This window comes from Melanotaenia boesemani, chromosome 10 (genome assembly GCF_017639745.1).
Source record: "Melanotaenia boesemani isolate fMelBoe1 chromosome 10, fMelBoe1.pri, whole genome shotgun sequence".
Classification (NCBI taxonomy): Eukaryota; Metazoa; Chordata; class Actinopteri; order Atheriniformes; family Melanotaeniidae; genus Melanotaenia; species Melanotaenia boesemani.
The window spans coordinates 19,609,454-19,625,976 of NC_055691.1; the positions used below are offsets into that span (position 1 = coordinate 19,609,454).

General features: G+C 40.1%; 1 protein-coding gene across 2 annotated transcripts in view; it reads left to right on the plus strand.

Annotated features, from left to right (window-relative positions):
• kcnq1.2 (potassium voltage-gated channel, KQT-like subfamily, member 1.2) overlaps positions 1-16,523 on the plus strand; it is a 188,504-nt gene that overhangs the window by 53,092 nt on the left and 118,889 nt on the right. The window lies entirely within an intron of this gene.

Genomic DNA, 16,523 nt, shown 5'->3' on the forward strand with positions numbered 1-16,523 from the left:
GTGTGATGATTCACACCTCTGTCCTCTAAAAATAATAAAAAATAAATAAATAAAATGTTCTAATAAACAAAATCCTAAACCTTAAATATATAACTTTAATTTTATGTAGGTCACAACTAGGCCTTCCACACCAAACCTTCTTGTGTTTTACATGTCACCGTAGACGCCACGTGTTAACCTGATCTATAAAAGACAAAAATAAGAGAAGAAGGATGACAGATTCAGTTGGTGTGTATTTATCTGTGATATTTTGACATTAAAGTGAGAATGAACACTCAGCTCTGTACACATCACCCCACACACATGCTGTAACTTGTGAAACTGGGCTAAGTTTAGTAGCTACAGTGGCTTATCTGATCTAAGCCAGAAGATGGAATAAATGGTTAAAAAGAAAACAACCCGATTCACAACAAATAGACTAGTATGATGTAACACTGTCCTGGAGAGTTTTTTTTAGGTTAATTTATTTATTTATTTTCATATTAGAATGGCTTTTAAAAAGAAAGCCAGTACCTTACACTGTCATTATACATTTATTGCTTTGTTAAAAAGCATGTTAAAGTTGGCTGTTTTATCCATTTTAAAACACAAAGAATGTATAATGTGGTCCCTTTTACCTAAAATAAATCATATTAAATATATAAAATTAAATCTGGTCCATCTTTAGTCAAAAACACCACCATCAACAGAAATTCTTAAAAGTTTCCATTTAATTTTTTATGTTTGCAGCAGAAAATGATTTTGTTCTAATATAGGGTTTAACATTGTTACACAATCTGTATGTTTTTCTTCAGTCTTGCATTTGTTTTGAATATGGTTGTTTTCTTATGAGTGAAGACCTGAATAACTCATTATTCATGTAAAAAAAAAAAGTCAAACGTCAGCAGGACAGCAATATGTGGAGAGGAACTGAATGAATTTCTCCCAGCGACCAGCAGGATGCGCTGTTGCAGCGTCTCTCCTCACACACACACAGATGGCTGCACACTGAACGGCAAACTTTTTTTTTTTTTTTTTTTTGCAAATTTTATCATTTTTCTTCAGAGAGAGAGTGATGTTGTGTTGAGCTTAGTTGGAAAAGAAAAATCCATTGTTGTATTTACTTATTTGTTATTTGAAATTAGTTTAGTGTCAGTAATCAGCTGTGCCCGTTACCACCTCATCACTAAAGATCTTCTCTGTTTCCATCTTTGTTCCTATCCTACTTTTCTGTTCTGGAGCAATATAAGAGGAGAGATACACAAAGAAAAATAACTAAACCACACAAAGTGTTTTTCTTGCAGTCCCAACACTGTTCAGCATTTCTCTTCTTTTTTTTTATTCCTTACTTTTTTTCTTCTTTTTTGGCGGGAGTGTGAGACGTTGTTCTCCAGTCTACATTTCAGTAGCTGTACTATGTCAATCCCAAAAGTACTTTTATCTTTAAACTCTCATTTAAAACAGAGAACTGATCTAAAATGACAAGTGCTTGTGTGTGCATGCTTGTGATCAAAGCTTGAAAGATCTATTTGGTGTGTCATTCCAGTATTTACATAACTTTTTTTTTTTTCCTGACTCTAGGTCAAGTCTTGCTCCCCTTTTCCTCTCCGTCTGTCTTTTTTTTCACATTTGGTCTGGCCTCAAAACAAGTACTAGCAGTTGTCAGTTTCAGGAAATGCACTGCTCTCTGTTGGGAAGTGAGGTATCTGCCTTTGAGCCAGCTGTAATTCTTTTTTCTTTTTTTTCCTGTAATCTTTATCGACTGCTTACGGGAAGCAGAGCTCCTCCGTGCGCACAGAGCTGCTCACTCGGCCCCCTCTTCCTTCGTTCTGACTGCATGTTGACTGATGCATCAACTGGCTGACTGAGTGGATATGCAGGTTTTTATATTGCTGGATTAAACCCAACAAACAAGTTTTACTTCTTGGTACAGACACAGTGGAAGATGACCTTACTTTACTTGTGCATAACACACAAACATGCACAGCTTCACATAGTAACACCAAGCACTAAACTTCCCTCTCAATCCACATTATCTTGTGCTTTATTTGATTTGTGATTGCAAGAGACTCACCTCCAACACTCACACCCCACCTACACACAAACAAACACACATCTTTACCCCCTATGTGTCAAATTTAAAACCAGCCCTGTGTGATCTGCAGAGCAGCTCGCTAGAAGTGTGTGCTGAAAAGAAATGAAAACAAAGCTGTATGTTTTCAACTTGGGGCCTGAGTGTAATGTATGAACAGGGTAAGTGTGTGTGCGTGTGTGTGGAGAAGCTGGGAGAGTTTGAGTGCAAACAGGATATTGTAGAACACAGGAGCACAGATTCTTCCTGCAGCAGCTTGGCTCAGTTGGCTTAGGGCAGCTCAACATCAAGCAGGCTGCACACTCTACAGACACACACATGCATGTGGCTGGAATAATCATGTGTGAATGCAAATACTTTATACAAAACAAATTATCTCAAGCTGCATGTAAATAACTTTAAAATTTAATTTAACATTTTACTCTTTCAAGCTTTTGTACCTGTTTATTTTCAGCCTTTGGCTTGAAGTGTATGTGGCTTCTGACTCACTGTGATGGACTGAAAGCAGTCAGAGCCGTTTTTATAGTGAAAAAACTCAAGATGGCATAAAAAAAAATAAAATAAATTTTAAAAAAATAGGCCACTGTACTAGAATAACCTTGTAACAGGCAGCCCCTGTACTATGTTACAACGAACTCTGTTGTTGTTTTTACATTTATTTCCATAAATTATCTCCAGACTTTCTAATTAAGATAGTTTGGTCGTGCGCACAAACTCCAGACTAGAGGTAGAAATCCAAGGAAAATGTCTGAGTGATGCAGAGAGTGTGTGGAACAGATTCACTGCGTGCTAGAGACTTGAACAGAAAAGTCATGTGCAAGAGGAGTGAAGTGTGTGTTGTTGTGAGGAAGGAGCTCATCTCACGGGGTTGTCAGGGGGAGCATTATAACAGGTTGTTTGTCAAGTGCTAGTTCCTGCTGTACCAGTCCATGCTGCACCCGTCCACTTGCTCCACACTGGCCTCTCCATCTGGGCAGAGTGCGGTTATTCGCATGGTGTTTTTGTCTCCTATCCTACATATACAGAAAGATGACTAGATGTTAAGCAGTCATTTCAGAATGATGGAAAAAGCATAAGAAAATAGTTTCTGTGCACCATTCATTATATATAGTTACACACACACACAAAAAGAGAGAAATTATCTGCAAAATTTGTTTTAGGACAAACTATTAGGCTTTAATTATTAGGGTCCCTGATGTCTTTATTTCTTCTCAGCAGCCATATACACAAATATTTTTTTAGAATGATATTTTGCTTGTTTGGTGGTATATATATGCTATTAACCCAAGTCTGTTTGTGTTTGTGTTTCTGATAACACTGGGTTAAAACATTATGTAATATGGGAATAAAATATGGACTATGAAGAAAAAAAACATTGGGGAAAAATGTGCTTTTTGATAAAGGGGTTTTATTTATATATTTGCAAACTCAAAAGTAATGAAACAATAGAATTTAATGTGCTTAAAACTAACTTGTTCTCCTCAAAAATGCTACATTTAAAAAAACTGCCTTAAAATGCTTGAGTAAAAGTTAAGTAGAAGCCCCGCCCACAATTCTCAGGAGGAGATAGCTAATGTTTTTACAAGTATGAGAGGGGTAATATATATTCACTTAATACTGTTTTTAGCAAATGCTGCACAACAAATTGAAAATTCAGTGTTATAATAGTCACCTTGCACAATATCAATATCACACAATACCATGAATAAAATATTACTATTTCAAAAAGGCTGCTCGGTCAAACATGTATGTATTAGTAAAGGCTACATTCCAAGTTTTCTAGCTTGCTAACATGCACTCCTGTAGTGGTGGAATGCAGTCCCTTAATAAACTTAAGCTTAACATTATACTGGAATATTTGTTCATATATTGCAAGTTAAATAATTATTGCAAAATTGAAGAAGGGTTTCATATTGCAGTTGACCTTGAGCAACCTTTTGACTTTCTTTTTGACTCTTTTCTTGGTCTCACTTCCGTTTTCTTGTCTGCCTGCTTGCGGCAACATCGCCTCATAGCTTGTGCTAGCTTCTCATTTCACTGGTTCCTCATCATGTATGCAAATTAGATGCAAAGCTCCACACTGCAATTGGTGGGCTGGTTTCTCCAGTTATATCTCACCTTTTTTAGGCTCCAGTTAGTAGCTGATTTTATTCATGACATGAAATAAAACAAAACAAAAAACACATCTGGAATCCAAAGCAGCAAGGAACTGTTGACAATTAAGTGACTTACATAAAAGCAACAAACCCTCAATTAGAACAACCTATAACCTTTTTCTTTTAATATTGTGTCATTCCCCCTGTGTGCTTACTTAATTGCCAAGGTTATGACTGATGAAAGATAAACCCAGACCACTGCTCTTGCTGGGAGTAGATTCACACTAACCCCCCCAAGCAAGGAAAAAGCAATAGGAAGCCAAAGCAATAAAAGGCTTTGACATTGATGGGCCTGTTTCCCAAACACTTAAGACCTCGAGCCTGGCTGGAGGAGTTGAGGCTCCAGTTCTTATTGCTATGTCTGACCAGTCACCATGCCACAGAGAGGGTCGACGTTGGGTCCCGGCCCCTTAGTTCCTGTCTGTCTGTCTGTCTGTCTCAGATAGCCACTTGGGTTGGTGGTGGGGTAAGTGGGTGAGGAATTTCTGTGTGTGTCGAAGGCCTTGAGCAAACAGCACTCACAGCGTTAAAGCAAATATAGAGACCTGCCTCCCTGTTGGGGGGGGATATATATATGTGTATATATATATATATATATATATATATCATTTCTGACACTGTACTGATCAGACACAAATATAAAGGGGAACATGGGGAAACTCTGATAACAATTACTCGAAAATGTGTTTTATTTAAATCACAGTTGCTTCTACATGCACTGTAAATTTGTTTTTTGCGAGACAGCAACAAAGCAGAAATGAAACAGTTGGATTTGTTTTTTTCTTTTAAAATCTGTGGCATGAGATAAAATGTCAGAAAAACAGCGAGGCTACCTATGTGAGATTAGTTAGAGGGTAGCCAGAAATAATCATTTTCAACATTAAAAATATGACTCCTTTGAAAGGATTAAAAGCCCATCTAAAAGCATTTTTTTCGGGTTGTAGCTGAATGACTTTTTACCCCCCCCCCCCCCTCATCCATTTGGCTTGATTTGGCATTTGACTGGATTAGGTTCATGCACAAGGCTGCTACTCATGCCAATAGATTGCCTATGACAGGCCCTTATGCAGACACCTTGACTGCCATAAGCAATTATTTTAAATACACCGGAGAGGTCCAGAACTGGACTGACCTGTGGGAGGGTAAGAGGAGGTAGAGAGACAAGCAAGAGTGAACTGGGAGGGAAAAGAAACACCCCACAGCTAATTCTAGACCATGTAAAAATGCTTTTTTTTTTCTTTTCTTTCTTAAGCAACACTTAAAGCCACTTTGAGCCATGAATGAAAGGTGTTACAAAGTGAAGTGGGGAAAAAAAAGAAGCAAAACTAATGTAATTCTGTGGAATATCTAGTGGCAAGCTGTCATTTGTAATCAGATAGCACTCACATTGTCATTATGTAACTGAACGCTGTGTTATGGACGCTGAAAGCCATCTATGTCTCCCCTCATCGCTACAGTTTCGATAGAGTTGCCTACCCCTGGATCTGATGGTGACGGATCTTATATCAGTTCTGATCCCTCCGCTCCGAGTATGTTTGTTGGTCAGGTTTCATACAGTTCTGGATCAGCTCTGTTACACTACAGATCTAGTTCCTACTGCCGTGTTTCTGCTGAGTCTGCTCTGTATCACCCAAGACACTGATGGGACATGACAAGAGCAAAGGGTTCATAGGGTTGATGACTGAAGTCTTGTTTGCAACTGTATAACAGAATGAGCAAGAGTTTGTTCAAGTAAGCACATCCATTTTTCTGTCAGTTTTGCCTGTAGTTACAGGAAGTACAGAGAAGTATAGAAACAATTGTGGTGTGTGTATATGTATATATATATATATATATTTATATATATTGTATGTGTTCTCGAAACGCAAGGACATACTGAGCTAAAAAGAGCAGTCAGATAATGAATTTTGGGGTAACTTAGGGGTTTGACCTACTGTACTTATTTTAGTCCTTCTGTGTGCTCCAGATGTTTTACAGCGAGTCAGATTTGTCCTTTAAGTTGGGTATTAATGAATCCTTTTCACTGTACACCATGAGAGATGGTTGTAATACCAAATGTGTAGACAGCACTACAAAGGAACAGTTGATGAGAGTATAAGATCTGTGTGAAAATGAAGAAGTGGTGAGGGCCAGAGTTTGTGTGAGGTGAACCAATGCTTTTGCACTTTGCCGTGCTTCACTTCTTTCTCAGCAAACATCTTTCTCTCCAGCTCCCTCTCTCTTGCTGTGTGTCGTCTTTTTCCGACACACACACACACACACACACACACAGTAGAATAACTGGAAGTGTGTGGAGCTGCTGAGCTGTTCCACATGTGTAGGGTGCGTCAGATCAAATTAGGCCTCGTTGACAAAGGGCCTTTTACACACAGGTGCATGGTGGGTGAGCTGGGGCTGCAGTCAGCCCCTCAGTTTGAAAGCCAACTAGCAAACCAGTCAGTCAGTAAGTTAATCAGTCAACCTGCCACTCAAACGGCGCAGACTTCAGCTGCTCCATGTGTAGCTTTTGGACCTGCCGAGTGCAGCTTGACAGCTTTTTCTTCTTGTCATGTGTCCGTTCCAAATGATTGGTAAGAAATCTCTTCATGCATATCTGAATTTTCTTACGGCTTCGTTTTGGCACATCGTTGGCCCTTTGAAACTGACCTCTGTAAAGCTCAGCCTTTTTGTAAGGAAAGCCTTGCCTGGACATCAGCAGTCAAATCACAACACACAAACCAAATTTACAACAGCATGGCAAATTAGTCTTTTTTCTGAATAAAGACCAAAATTTCCAAATGTTTGGAATTGTGTTTGCTTGTCTTTCCCCAAGTTTATTACATTCTCTCTCCAAGTTGACACTTTTCATAAGTGAGCATAAATCCCCCTATGGCACACACACACACGCAGCAGCCCCCATGGGTGCTGGGGTAACCATAATGCAGCTGCAGCAGTGCAGGCTGAGTTATTACGTTTAATCCGTCTAATGGTTGAGTTTCATAGAATGGGACCCAGTCTGCCTTGGAACTAATTCTGTCTGGGCATTCTGTTTAATTCGCCACACTGGGCCGTAAGCTCTTCCAAAGGCAGGCTACCCCCCATTCTTTTCACCCCACCCCTTAAGAATATAAACCCCTTATCTTCTCCTCTCCCTCCCTCTCATGGATGGCAGAACACTGGGTGACTTGTACTAGAGAGTGATTTCTCAACAGTCCATAAAACATTCTTCTGACATTTCGGACATATACTCCAGTGAGGCAGGAGAATGGAAGTAAAGCTATCATGAGCAGAAAGGCCCACCAGCACCAGCCTTGCCACCCAACACTTGGACAACAACATTGTGCAAGTTGCATGAGGCCACTGGGCATGGCAAGAAATGAATGGAAATTGAGATGCGTGTCTTGGATGGGTAAAGAGAGGCGCACTGATTGTGTCACGTGTGCAAACCAAACTGCAAAAATACTCGTGTTATGGCACAAAAGGCTTCAGAAGATTAATTGAGCCTTAAAACCGATAACGGATGTTGCGCATGTGCATCAAAGTGTGTGTACCAGCTGGTGTGTAATCGACATCACTGTACTAAAGTCACAGTTTAAACTCAATGTAGTTTGGTCGACACAGTTGCAGTCTTACTTGAAAACAATGGTGCTTTAACTGGGAAGAGTGGTGGGGGGTTGATTGGTTGCTTGCTTGCGGGCTGAACGGTGATAATCCGCAGTCACAAATCCCACGCGTTTAGTCAAATTATTCCAGGCCTTAAGGCTCCCATTGTGGTCACTGGCTGGTGTGCTGGTGTCTGAGCCCCCCATGGGGACAACAATGCCACCATTCAAGGCCACTTGCTGTTACCGACAAGCAATTTCAGGTGTGAATTGGCTGTGTAGCCAGTGGCTTATATTAAATGACCTGAGACGTGACCTCAAAGGGTGAAAGAGTTTAGAGATGGAGGGGGAGAAAAGGGAAGAAACAGAGTAAGCTTTTTGAAAGAAAGAGATTATGTGAAAGAGGGCAGCGCTGCAGCCTTGTCAAGTTCTGTCATCTTTTTTGCTCTGATGGCCTTAAAAGCAGGCCAGAGCTGCATTATCTTTAAGAAAGATATCCCTCTCTGCGCCTGCTAAACCTCTCCTCTGTCCTCCCACCTTTCCCCCATAATATGCTTTTAATCATATCTTCTTGGCTTGCTTGCTTGCGTGGGTGAGCGCTACGTCCAGGCCCTTTGATGGGAATCTGTGATGCGCCTTGAAGCCTTTTGAAGTGGTCGGCCAGGGAGCTACAGGGGGGCTAGTGATGGGGCCGGGAGCTTTGATGTGCCAGGGTCTGGAGAGGCCGGCTGCACGCTGCCCTGCACCGATCTGTCAGTAGCACAGCTGCACTGCTCGCTGGGGAGCTCCTGCCTCCAACCTCGCCTGATTGGTTGGCTTGTTGACTGACTTACTTACCTAGATGACTGTATACTGTACACCATGTACCTGCAGAAAAACAAGTGCATCAGTGTCTGTTGGCCAGCTTTGTACACACAGTATAACTGTACTGTATATATTTACTACCAAGTTGTTTGAGTGAATATGCCCCTAGAGCTCATACAAATTTAAAACCTGCTGCAGCTTACTTTATTTCCCCTCCTATTTTCCTTTCTTTTCAAACAGCTCACAGAGAAGGAACACTCTGTGGACAGCTCTTTTCTGCTCAAAGTCTATGTGAATGTCCCATTGGGAATTTTTCAGTCTTAATATTGCCAAATGGAATCTGCTTTCTCTGCAGCTGCACGAAACCATTAAAAAGAGCCCATCTGTTCCAACCTGTTTGGTTTCAGTCAAGCTCAACCTTGGCTCAACTCTCCACCTGGAGAAGCGGGTGGTTTCCAAGGCCGAAGCTATTGACACTTAGCTCAGTGCGTGGAGTTTCTTTCTCCTTTAAGAGGAGGCTGCGGTAATTGCCGGGAGCAGTACAAGCATTTAAATTCTATGCATTTCAACCCCCACATCTCTTTATACTCTTTATTTTATTGACATAATAGTGAATGTTATGTTATAATGAATACCAAGAGGAAAGAATTACAATGACAGCTGATTATTTAGGTCTGTAGTTAGTGTAAAATTGCTGTATTGAGTGAAATCTAGGTCCTAAGTTGTGTATTTATTGCACATTCTGATACCAACATTCCAGACTTTGACTGTATTGTTCAAGTCATGTTTTTTGGAGTCAGTGTAGTTTCACTCACCACCATCATACACAGCCATCATCATTTTCCCCTTTTCAAGAGCTTGTAAAGAGTGAGTGTATTTGCTTAGCCCAGAAAAGCTGACAGAACACACAGGAGGTATACTCTGCCTGCATCACAGATGCACACTCACATTTCACACCTGGGAGTAATACAATGTGTGCTGCACTATTTGTCACTGAGCATTTCATTTGGTTTAGTTGGCAATGAGACAATAAAGGTTTTTTTCACATTTGTATTTATTATGTATTTTTGTCAGCCAGCACACTTAAAACTTAGCTGTACTGTAGCTTAATTAAAGAAAAAAATCTGCCTTTGGCAAATGCTGTAGGAGCAATGGAGCATGGACCAAAAGGTGTATAACTGGACTAACTAGTTGGACTGTAATGAAAAATGATGATGTTGAGTGACTCTCTAGTGGCAGTTTGTTGACATTTACTCTAGATCTTTTCCTCCTCTGGAGGATGGATCATCCTCAGCTGACCTCTGCTACACTTACACTGCAGTCCTTATTTTAGCAGTTTCTAACAGAACAACAGGCAAACAGGAGTCAGTTTGACTGATAAAGGTCACTGTTTTAAACATCAGACTGTCAGTCAGTGAAATTTAAAATGTCATTTTCTAGATTAGATTAGATGTATACCTCTTAAGTAGCTTTAATATTTGAGAATTCCTCATTCACTAATTGTATTCTTTTAATATTATTATTATTATTATTTTTCTAGCTTGTCTCTTTGAAGCTGGGAGGACTAAACTTGTCTCATCAGATGCCCTCAGCATGACCTGTGAGTTTAGGCCGGCTCTCTTCAACAAATCTGTGCCAAGCTAGATGAAGGTTGTATTTTAGACCTATTATAGTCAGGGAGACAACTCAGCCTGACTTGTAGTTTGACCACTCACCCCTATCTGACTTGCTCATGTGGTCAGTCACTATGGCAACATGCTGAAAAGACTGCTTCCTGAGTCTTTGTTGTGTTTGGGGCTTGGCACAGCATTGTAAACTAGATATTATTTTTAGGCTGTCAGCAATGGTCCACTGCATGTTGATCTAGGATGTGAGGAGACAGCCTGTTGCGCACATCAACACACATGAACACAAAGCCTCTTGAGTACACAAATTCGCAGACCCACAAGGTTGGCCTGAATCATGCATTTTTAACTCTGCAGTGCCCGACTTCAAACTCATTAGCTGACATTGTGCATTGCTGAAGGCGCAGACATCTGTCAGCCAATCTCAGGTCACTGAAGTCATCATCAGCAATGTCGGTATGTGAAAAGCTCTCTGTTTCTCTGTACGTCAGCTGTGTTGTCCCACACCCATCTGTGGCCTTTTATTGCCTCTCTCTCTCTATTTCTTTCTCTTGGTCTCTCTTTCCTTGTGGCAGGCAGTAATAAAGGTCTGACAGGGAGAGCGTGAAGGTCACGGTTGTTAGATGGTAAAGGCGAGAGCCACAGCTGGGCTGGGCAGGCCTCCTTTCTGGCAAAAATAATGAGTTGTGTTTGCTTGGGAGGAATGGAGGGGGGTGATCTTATTTGACACAAACTTTCTTCTTTTTTTTTTCCTATGAGCCACCTGGTTTTGGTGAAGGAAAGGCCTCAGGGGCTTTTGATAAAGCATAAGTGGCAAGTGAGAAGAAGAGGTGGTAATTATGAGCAAGTCAACAAATTTAAATGTTGTCCAAGTAGTGTGTGCTTTAGTGTGTGTGTCGGTGTATGCGTTAAACTTGTCTGACAGCCCCAGAGGCGTTCACACCTGCTACTTCTCCAACTGCATTTGAGCTTGTGGCCAAGGATGCAGAAGCTCAGCTGTGACTGAAGTAGATTCACAGACTGTTCAATCCTTATTTGTATGAGATGATGACTTCTTAAGTCCTTAATGACTTAACTGACCAAATCTAAACCAAAAGATCTATAAAATATAAGTGGAGTGAGGGAACAAGTGAAATCAAATACTTATTTAAAATTCAGTCATTCAGATACAAATAACGGACATGATACATTAAAATAGCACTATGTTGCATTCATTGTTGTAGTTTATCTTATTTTTTATGCAAATAAGGTTGTTTTAATGAAAATTGTCATTGATAAAGTAATATATTGATAACAGAATGCAACAATTTACAAAAGATCTAAGTCCTACATTAATGTTATAAAGATGATAATAAATCAGAGGAATCTCTGTGTGCCAGGGAGCAAAGTAAAATCAATGCTTGAGCTTAGGAATACTTTTTAACATAATTTGGCGCTTCATCTAAAAAGTTAAAACTGAAGAATCCCGGCAACAACATATATAAGCAAGATCCAGGATTGATACTGTCTTCCTGCAAATAAACAAATCAGAATTTTAAATCGTTGGTGAAATCATTGATACAGTTTCTGTTGAAGTTACTAAGTAAGGGACTTTTACGTTTCTTAACACAAATTTTAATAGCCATTATCAGTTATACTAAGGGTGGGGAGGGGTGATGGGGTACATCAGTGAAGGCAACATTATCACTCAATATAAACATTAAAATACATTTTCTTTTGTAAGGAAAATATCCTGCTATCCAGGTGGCATCTTCTACAGGGAATTCTTAGTTTATTTCAGTAAATAATATCAAACCACAGTTGCATGTGTTACAACAGCATGGCTCTGTAGTAAAAGTCAAAGTCACTCAATTGTAATTATATTTTGATTTACTGGAGAAATGTTGAGGCTTTGTCAGTTTTTGCCCTTCCTTTGACATCTCAGCAGACAGAGCGGGCAATTTCTGCATACTCATGTAAGTACTCAGCTTTCTTATCAGGGATCATTGCCAAGCTCTCACTCCTCTTCATCTGATAAAGGATACACTGTGTTCTTGAACTTGTCTCACATTGCTGCAGGATTATTTGACGGACTGTCACGGATGAAAAATGAAATCATTATCCTGCAGTTGCACTCATCAAATCGTGGCCTTGAACAGATGGCTAACATCTAAATATTTTCTGTATCCCTGTTCCGCAAAGTTTACGTAAGTATGGCACATTGTATGCACTTTGTGGTCTTTGAAGCAAGGTGGTGTAAACTTTTAATGTAATAAGGATATGCTGGTTATTATCACATTTGACCACTGCCCTTTCGAGATTGAGCAAGACATTGACAGCTATTGTGTCTTATTTTTTACTGAAATAGCTAGTTGTAGATCTGCCAGATAAGGAAAAAGAATGTTTTCACGTTTTTGGAAAATACTTTTGTGTTGATTTATCACAAAGCAAAACAATGACTATAACATGATACCCATATAAATGGTCTTTATTTGGGAGCAAAAGCACAGATACATAGAAATGCTACAAGTATAGATGGTTTGTTTTATGTCCTCTTCTTATCAAAAATATTGTCTTTGGATGGTATCCAACTTTTCTCGAAGCTAATGCCAGAATCCAACTCTTCCAAACCTCAAGTATTCTCAAGTGGGCTTAGTGCTGTTTTGGAAAAAATAGTGTAGGGAGGCAGCGGAGTGGAGTAGTTCCACATTGTGGTGATGCATTCAGCAGAGACTAAATTAGTCTACTTTCTCTACACACATCTCAACCTTACAAAACCTGTCATCTCCCAGAGTGTTCCAGGAACATTCCTCTCAAAACACATTTGCATGGACATGAAACTTGGAGACACACACACACAAAATTGATAATGGGGGGGACACCCCTGAGTGATAACAGGGGGTCATTTGCCAACCATAAAAGAGAATCCCTCCGAGCTGCCACCATTGCGTCCAAGAGAAGAAGAAGCATGGCATCAGGCAGAAACAAAACGCAGGCTCATTGTGTCAGCTATCTGATACCACACAATGAGACGTCTCATTCTTCTGGATGGGTGTCAGGAGTTCAGCCTTAATCGCCATGACCCACGTTTGACCTCACAGGAGGGTAGAGATGCAGCTGAAGAGGCTTCATCGAAGCAGTAGTGACAGGAGACGCACAACCCAGGGTGCTTCTGTTAGGCTTATCACTTGGGAGGCAAGGAAAACAATACCAGCACACAGACATGCATAAACACACATACGCTTTATAAATGAGTGGCATACAATTGTGCTGTGAAGAAATATCTGAAACATGTCAGTCCCTCCCCCTCACGCTGATTACTTATGTTGGGCAGGCAGAGTTTAAGTAAACATCTCCAGCTACATCTTGATAAGCACTGTTATGGCCCACTTGAAGACCATATTTATTGCCTTCTGAAGAGAGAAGATGTGACAGTGAAGTATGAAAGGTGATAAGTTTTAAATGACAGGCTTTGTTGTTGCACTCAGCTGAGTAGAGAAACCTTAGAGAAATTTGGGGATTTAATGTTTTGGTTCACTCATTGACATTTATATTTTGTTCATATTTAAGCATTACTCTAATGCTTTACTGTACATGCACTGGACCATATGTCTACTGCATAATAGCTTAAATTAACATCACAAAGGTTTTAAAGGGACTTTGAAAATGGTTCAAATTTATGATCTTATAAAAATGCTGTTGCAAAAATTCAATCCAAAACAAACAAATCCAAAAGTGAAACTGAACTTAAGCCTCTTCAAACAGCTATATCTCTATTAGTTACAGCACAGTTGAGTTGACTCTGGTCTTATATCTTTGTGGGAGGGTTGTCAGCTGAAAAACCGAGATTATTCAGTGGAGGCTAATCTGGGTGTTCACTTTCTTTATTACATTATAGAGGCTCATAGACACTAATGTACTCATAGCCTGTTTGACTGCTGCAAAGCAGAATATGTGAACAAGGAATTCAATATACAGTACAGTTTTGTCTGTTTGTTGCACTTGCTGTGTTTGTATTTTACGGCTGTAACGTGGAAGATAAACCAAAAAGAAATTTCACATCTTTGGTTCAATAAAGTTTATTACCATTATCATGTAATTATTATACTGTAGTGTTTGTTAATTGGCTAAAAGTATTTGAACTGTCTCTTCTGGGGCCTCCCTGCTTGCTAACAGCCAAGGATTTTAACATGGAGAATATCTCTGGGCCCAAGAGGGCCAATCTGATTTAAGGTGCCTTTAGGGAAGTTTTGCTGACTGTTTAAACTACAAATGAACAATATTTATTTATATATTTGCTTTATTTGGTACTTTATGTGAATAGATGGAGACCTTTTGTATGCTGTGAGGGGCAATTATATGGACATGTTTAACTGCCCTGATAACTTTTGAGGTCCATATAGCCACCTTAGGCAGTTATGCAGCAATTTCCTGCTGCTATGTGTTGTGCATAAAATATTCTTGTTAATTCTTTGGGACTGTTTCAGAGTAGTTTGTGTGGTCTTTGCACTGTAGAAGCCCCAATTTACAATATTGCAAAAATGATATATGGCAATTTTGCAAAAGAACTTTAATGAGCTGTTTGAAATTTGAAATATATGTTGTAAAAATGGCCTTGTGGGGAGTAGGTTTTGTTCAGGTCTATGCCCAGCATATCTCCAAAATAATAAATAAAATTATATTTGCACACACACACAACTCCATTTTCAATTTTTTTTTTTTCTGCATTTTTTGTCTGGCAACTCTTCCACTGCATGCTTACTTGCCTAAAAGAAGAAGACGAAAAAAAAAACTTCATTATGCAATGTCATCATTCACTGACATTTTGGCCTATGTGTAATGATTCAGCAGATAGGACCCACAAAAGATCAGAGACCTTAGGATTGGATGAAATACGACTTTGTGCTCAGGTAGGTGTCTCAAGATTGTTATATATGGTCGTTGGCAGTTGGCTCTTCTATGGGCCGAAGAGAAACTGAACAACCGTAGGGAAATGTTTTTGGCAATGAAGCAACGTACCAGCAGGAGTGGTGTGATCCTGATCTGGTATCTTCTCGAGGGAGCTGCAAGCAACTGCTGAACAGGAGATTACTGTAATGAGAACTGGAGGGTTAACAGAGCTTGGTTACTGTGATCCAGACAGGGAACTCCAAGAGATCCAGAGAAAAGTTGAACCTGTTGAAAAACAAAGCCCAGCGGGCTTGCCGAGGGTTCAGCCTTTTGGCGGTCTTCAGATACTCTAAATTCTTGTGATCAGTCCAGACTGTGAAGGGCTGAGTAGCTCCCTCCAGCCAATAGCACCATTCCTCTAGTGCCAACTTCACAGCCAGGAGTTCATGATTACCAATATCAGTTCTGTTTCGCAGGAGACAAACATTTAGAAAAGAAAGCACAGGGGTGTACTTTGGAGCCACCAGGATACCTTTGTGACAGAACCACGCCAACCGCGTAATCAGAAACATCCACTTCCACAGTAAATTGTTTCAAGGGATCCAGCATGTGCAGTACTGGTGTAGAGGTGAACTGATATTTCAACAAGGTGAATGCAGACTCAGCTTCCATGTCCAAGTATAGGGTTTCTTTGAAGAGGCTAACTGATGTAGTGGAGTAGCAATGGCACTGTAGTTCTTTATGAACTTCCAGTAGAAGTTAGCAAACCCCAAAAATTGTTGTAACCGATTACGGTTTTCCGGTGCGGTCCACTTCTGGAGAGCCAAAACCTTGGAGGGATCCATCTTATAGCCGTCAGCTGTGATTATATATCGCCCAGGAAAGACAGTAGAGCTCTGGAAGTCACACTTTTCACGCTTTAACATAGAGTTGGTTCTGGAAAAGACGCTGCAGAACAGTTCGGACATGAAAAACGTGCTCCTCAGGATTCTGGGAAAAGATGAGGATGTCATCAAGATACATGAAGACAAACTTGTTCAGCAGGTCTCTCAACACATCGTTTACCAGTGCTTGAAACACTGCTGGAGCAGTGTCAGCTCAAATGGCATTACCAAGTATTCGTAGTAACCTGTAGGAGTGTTAAATGCAGTTTTCCATTCTTCATGGATGCGTACCAGATAAACATTTTGAAGATCCACTTTGATGAAGATGGTGGCTTTCTGTTATAGATCTAAACCTGTGGAAATGAGAGGCAGAGGATAGCATTTTTTATGGTTTTTATGGTCTCATGGTGGCTGTTAGCAATAACTACGGGTTGGATTCTCATGGTAACTCTGTGGTACAAGTGATTATCAAGGGCTCAGACTAGAATGGGTTTCAGAAGAGGGGAGAGCTTCAAATCCAGTTTAGCCACATA